Source organism: Ovis canadensis, chromosome 15 (assembly GCF_042477335.2).
Source record: "Ovis canadensis isolate MfBH-ARS-UI-01 breed Bighorn chromosome 15, ARS-UI_OviCan_v2, whole genome shotgun sequence".
In the NCBI taxonomy this organism is placed as follows: domain Eukaryota; kingdom Metazoa; phylum Chordata; class Mammalia; order Artiodactyla; family Bovidae; genus Ovis; species Ovis canadensis.
The window spans coordinates 85,798,453-85,804,666 of NC_091259.1; the positions used below are offsets into that span (position 1 = coordinate 85,798,453).

Consider the following 6,214-nt stretch of genomic DNA (forward strand, 5'->3'; position numbering starts at 1 on the left):
AAACTTTTGAGAAAGTTATCAAGAAAATCACATATGCGTGTTCAATGCTTCTGCACAACAACAACAAAAATCATAAGGCAGAGCCTGCTGTTTTTCCTTAATTGTCTTTTTATCCTTAGAAAATAATCCAGTCTTGTACCTACTCTTTGAAGAGGCATAACTGTCTATTCTGCAATAATAAAAGGCATATGAGGAAGACCTTTGAGAATGTTTCAAGTCAATCTGGTTGCCACTCATGAGGTTGCTACTTTCTACAAACTCTTCTCTGAGCCTTATTTTTCTTATATCAGAGAGAAGAGCTGGATGATTTTGCCTTTCTAAAGTTCTTTAAAACCACATGGAAGAGACACCAGTGTTAGCAAGACCAGATTCTAAGACTTTGTACTGAGCTTTCCCTTTGTTTAAAAATATTCACTTGAATACAAAAAAGATTACTATTTTTTGTCTCTCAAAAAGACATGATTGGTTTAAGAATGTTCTTCTTAGTTCCAGAAACAGTGAGTACATCAATGACTAGTAATAGTAAAAATCATTGTGTTGCTGGTTTTAGCTTATCTTCTGCTTAGCATTTGGTGAGACATGAAATAAGTTATTACTGACCTGCTCCTAGAAACTTGCTATTGCTTTCCCATAATGCTCATTACCTCTTTGTGGAGAGGTTACCGTCTAGGATGACTCTCTTGACCAGTGGAAGAAAAAGAGCTAAAGAAGTGAAAACAACAGAATGTACCACATATATTTGCATCACTTTAGATTTTAAATGACTTTCAATTTAATTGAATGTAAATTAGATGAGGGATAATAAATGCTTCTAAAATGCAAAGACCTTGCTCTCTCTGTTGTGTTTATGTGTATGCCTGTGTATATATCTAAATTGAAGTGAAAGCAATGGACTTTTTTTTTTAGACCTAAGTAAATATAGTACCTGGTTTACATGGAGGTGAATTTGGACAGGTTTTTGTTTTTATTGTGGTACCTATGCTATAAAAGAAAACACACCTTAATTTTTTTGTTTCTATAAAGCAAAACACACTTTATATTCATGAACAGTTGCTCATTGAAAAAAGAGCAAAGACTTTTATGTGAGCCAGCATGAAAATAAAATTACATTATGAATGTTAACAAGTTCAGACAGACTCTTCCAATTTTGTGAAGAAAATATTATTTGCTATTAAATGCAGATTTTAGTGAGTAGGTAGGCATAAAGTCCTTCATTTACAAACTTTTATCCCCCCGCCCCCAGTTTAAATATTTTCTCTTATTTTTCTTCAGTTAGGATCTGGAAACATACCTGGAAAGAGCAGGTCTTGGTTAGTTGAACAGTAATGTGCATTTGGTCTTTTATTTCACCAGGTATATTGGGACTTAAATCCCTGTGCTATGGCCCTTAGGCTTTAGTGTTATTCAAACACTTCATTAATTATATTTCTGCTTCCGTATATTCCCCTGGCAGAGGAAGACATGGCTAGATAGCATCACTGACTCAATGGACGTTAATTTGAGCAAACTCTGGGAGATAGTGGAGGACAGAGGAGCCTGGTGCGCTGCCATCCCTGAGGGTGCAGAGTCAGACAGACTTTGAAACAGGACAACCAGCACAACATTCCCCTGTGAATTCAGAAACAATTTAGCAGAAACGGAGTTTTTCTGCTTCATTATTGTGTCCAAATTGCTCTGTGGAAGGAAGGGTACAGCAAATGGTGTGTATGGTGTGTGTCAGCTACCCGAAAACTACCTCCTCTTTCTTGAGTCAAAGAGGAAACTTAGTGAAATTCTAAAAGATCCCCCTTCATCCAACTCTTTTTGATTGTTCATTGTGTTTTTGAACACAAAATATTCTCCTTCACTACCTCATGTCAGAATATTACACTTTGATCACATTTTCTTTTATCTTGAAATATAATCCTATGTCATAAAATCATCCTTCTAATGTATACAGTTCTCTGATTTTTAGTGCACTTTCAAATTTGTTCACTCATTACTACAATCTACTTCCAGAACATCTTCATCAGCCCCAGAAGAAATCTACACCTTCTAGCTCTCACTCTCCTTTCCTCCCTCTTGAGCCTGGCAACTGCTAATCTACTTTCTGATCCTGTGTGGTTTCCTATTATTGGCCTTGCGTATAAAGAGAATCATGCTGTGTGTGTGTGCTTCTTGTCAGGTTTATTTTCTTTGGTAAAATATTTACAAGTTTCATCCATGTTGTTACATGTGTTAGAATTCCGTTTCATTATATGGCTGAGTAGCATTTCATGTTAAGGATATAATATACTTTAGTGATCCATTTTTTGGAAGGATGAACACTGGCTTGCTTCTACTGTTCAGCTGATATGACTAATGACACTGTAAACATTCCTGTCAATCCCTTTCAAGATAGCCCTCATTACCAAATATCAGCTTTTTCCCATTCTCCAACCACATATCATCCAAGGACATTTCACTGATTTTGTGACTTCATCACATCGTCTAAATAGTGCACTCTTTTCTGAATTATGTTTATTTTATTTATTTAAGGTTTTTTTTTTTTTTTTTTTTTTTACTACATTAAAGGCCACAGGAATGAAATCAATGGTTGCTTTGTACTTCCTAAACTATATGGTGTTAGGATTTGTAAAGGTAGTGGTTTCTAAATATTTATTGTTATGCATTTTTCACTATCAAATGAAGAACAGAGAACAATTACAAGGATAAAAACATACTTGCTTTGGGAATTTTTTATGTATATAGATCACATGAGTGAAGATGTCTCATTTAAAAATTGTACAGGGTGACGATTTTTTCTAAATCAACGGAGTTCTTTTCAGTTCAGTTCAGTTCAGTCGCTCAGTCGTGTCCAACTCTTTGCGACCCCATGAATTGCAGTACGCCAGGCCTCCCTGTCCATCATCAACTCCTGGAGTTCACTCAGATTCATGTCCATAGAGTCGGTGATGCCATCCAGCCATCTCATCCTCTGTCGTCCCCTTCTCCTCCTGCCCCCCCAATCCCTCCCAGCATCAGTCTTTTCCAATGAGTCCACTCTTCGCATGAGGTGGCCAAAGTACTGGAGTTTCAACTTTAGCATCATTCCTTCCAAAGAACACCCAGGACTGATCTCCTTTAGAATGGACTGGTTAGATCTCCTTGCAGTCCAAGGGACCCTCAAGAGTCTTCTCCAACACCACAGTTCAAAAGCATCAATTCTTTGGTTCTCAGCTTTCTTCACAGTCCAACTCTCATATCCATACATGACTACTGGAGAAACCATAGCCTTGACTAATGTCTCTGCTTTTGAATATGCTGTCTAGGTTGGTCATAACTTTTCTTCCATGGAGTAAGTGTCTTTTAATTTCATGGCTGCAATCACCATCTGCAGTGATTTTGGAGCCCCCCAGAATAAAGTCTGACACTGTTTCCATTGTTTCCCCGTCTATTTCCCATGAAGTGATGGGACCAGATACCATAATCCTAGTTTTCTGAATGTTGAGCTTTAAGCCAACTTTTTCACTCTCCTCTTTCACTTTCATCAAGAGGCTTTTTAGTTCCTCTTCACTTTCTGCCATAAGGGTGGTTTCATCTGCATATCTAAGATTACTGATATTTCTCCTGGCAATCTTGATTCCACCTTGTGCTTCTTCCAGCCCAGCGTTTCTCATGATGTACTCTGCATATAAGTTCAATAAGCAGGGTGACAATATACAGCCTTGACGTACTCCTTTTCCTATTTGGAACCAGTCTGTTGCTCCATGTGCAGTTGTAATATTTTTCTTAAAATAATTTGTTTTTTATTATTTATATTAGTTATACATAAAATTGGAAAAAAAACATCTTGGACATTACACTTTTATGTCCTCCTTAAGCCCTCCCAAACAGATAGCAATTGAATTCTCCATACTCCTCAAACATGGTCTTCCATCTTGGTATCTGGTGTGACTGGGCTGCTTCCTAAGGTCACAGAAAGTAAAATAATGCCTTAAGTAGATGGTTGTTTGTGGAATTCAAAGAGACAAAGAACAATGTTTAACAATGGTGGAAAATGAGGGAAAAGGAAAGGCAATCATCTTAGGCGATATGACACACTGTTGATAGCTGATAATGGCAGCGCAGTAATACAGTTTACCAAGGCTTTCCCCATTGCTCTTTGTAACCTAATTTCCAACTTCCTTTCTTCTTTTTTCCCCTGATTTATTCAGATATAACTGTCATATAGCATTTGCATTCAATAGATAAACAAAGTGATGATTTGCTATATGTATACATTGTGAAATGATTACAACACTAAAATTGTTTAACAGATTCACACCTCACATAGTTACCATTGTAGTGTATAGTGAGACCATTTAAGATCCACTTTTGTAGCTCATTTCAAGCTTATAATATGGCATGGTTAACTAGAGTCACCATGGATATTAGATCCCCAGAACTTATTCGTCAAATGTAATAACAAAAGCTTTGCACACTTTGAACAGCATCACCCATTTCTCCCACCTTCCAACTCCTAGCAACCAATAATCTTTCTGTTTCTATGAGTTCATTCTACCTTTTTAGGTCCCACATGTACATGAGATCATACATTACTAGTTTTTCTCCGACTGACATAGTTTACTTAGATTAACATCCTTGGAATACCCCATGTTGCAGAAAACATGACTTCTTTACCGCTAAAGACAGGGGATTCTCTACTTCAAGACTTGTCCAATGGTCACATCCTCTGACGGCTATCTGTTCATCACCCAAAATGGATCTTTCTTAGATATGAGACGGAATATCTTTATCCGAAGATGCTTTTACTTTATACTAGTTTTATAGAGTTTGCTTTTGGATTTACAGCACTCAATTTTTTATTCCATGATGATTTTAAGTCTAATTATGACTTACTTGACTGTTTAGTTCATTATTGTCTAATATTAGCACCAACTTAAGTTCATTAAAATCTAAAAAAAAAAGTACTATATAAAATATAAAGAACCTAAGTGGTGGAAGATTGCTCAATACATGCATAATGTCTTAGTGAAATTGAAATAATGTTTGAATGGAAAATTAGTCCAGAATTAGCACAGCTAGAAATGTCAAAAGGTTTTTCAAAAATAGCAAGTGCCTTATAGAAACTCTGGCCACATATTAAGCATAACATTTGAGGGGAACTGCAATACCTCTTAAGAGCGGGGTTTAATACAAATAATTGTTCATTTAGGAATCTGGAAAAATTATGTTTCTCATGTATCATGCCATATAATTTTAATTAAGCAATTACTATATGTGTATAGCCATATGTAGAGATATATAATAAAATATTTAAAAATATAGTTTATTTTTCAATTTCTCTAGGGCCTCTTTTACATCATTGTTCCGCAAACTATAAATCAGAGGGTTTAACGTGGGAATCACAAGGGTGTAAAACAATGAGGTCATTTTGTCTGATCGAGAGAGTAGGAAGAGCTTGGTCGGAAATTCATGAAGAGCAGAGATCCCTGGAAAATGGCCACCGCAGTTAGGTGGAAAGTGCAGGTGGAGAAAGCTTTGAACCTCCCCTCAGCAGAGTGGATTTTCAAGACTGAAAGGATGATATAACAATAAGAGACAAGGACTCCTGAAATTGTACTCAGCTCAATGAAACCGAAAACAAGAAACAACACCAACTCATTGACCTGTATATCAGAGCAGGAAAGGAGGAAAAGTGGAGGTAAATCACAGAAGAAATGGTTAATCACATTTGACCCACAGAAACATAAGCGGAATGCTAATGTAGTGTGTATCAGAGCATCTGCCATTGCCACCAGGTAAACCCCAGCCACCAGCAGGGAGCGCACCCTGCTGGACATGCTGACTGCATAGAGCAAGGGGCTGCTGATGGCCTTGTACTGGTCATAGGCCATCACTGCCAGCAGGAGACACTCCGAATCGGCAAAGATACAGAAGACCAAGAATTGCAGAGCGCAGCCACAGAAAGAGATTGACTTGTTCTTGGCAAATAGGTCCACCAGCATCTTAGGGCCGATGGCTGTAGAATAGCAGAGGTCACAGAAGGAGAGGTGGCTGAGGAAAAAGTACATGGGTGTGTGCAGCTGGGGATCCATCCTAATGAGGGGGTGATCATTCCCAGATTTGCCAGAAGATTGATGAGATAAACAAGGAGAAACATTGTAAATAGGATCACTTTGTTCTCAGTGTTCTCAGTAATTCCTAAGAAAATGAACTCAGTCAAGGAGGAGCAATTCTCTCTAATCATTCT

General features: G+C 37.4%; 1 pseudogene; it reads right to left on the bottom strand.

Moving 5' to 3' along the window:
* Window positions 1-5,277: 5,277 nt before the first annotated feature.
* On the bottom strand, window positions 5,278-6,214 carry LOC138420562 (olfactory receptor 5W2-like; annotated as a pseudogene).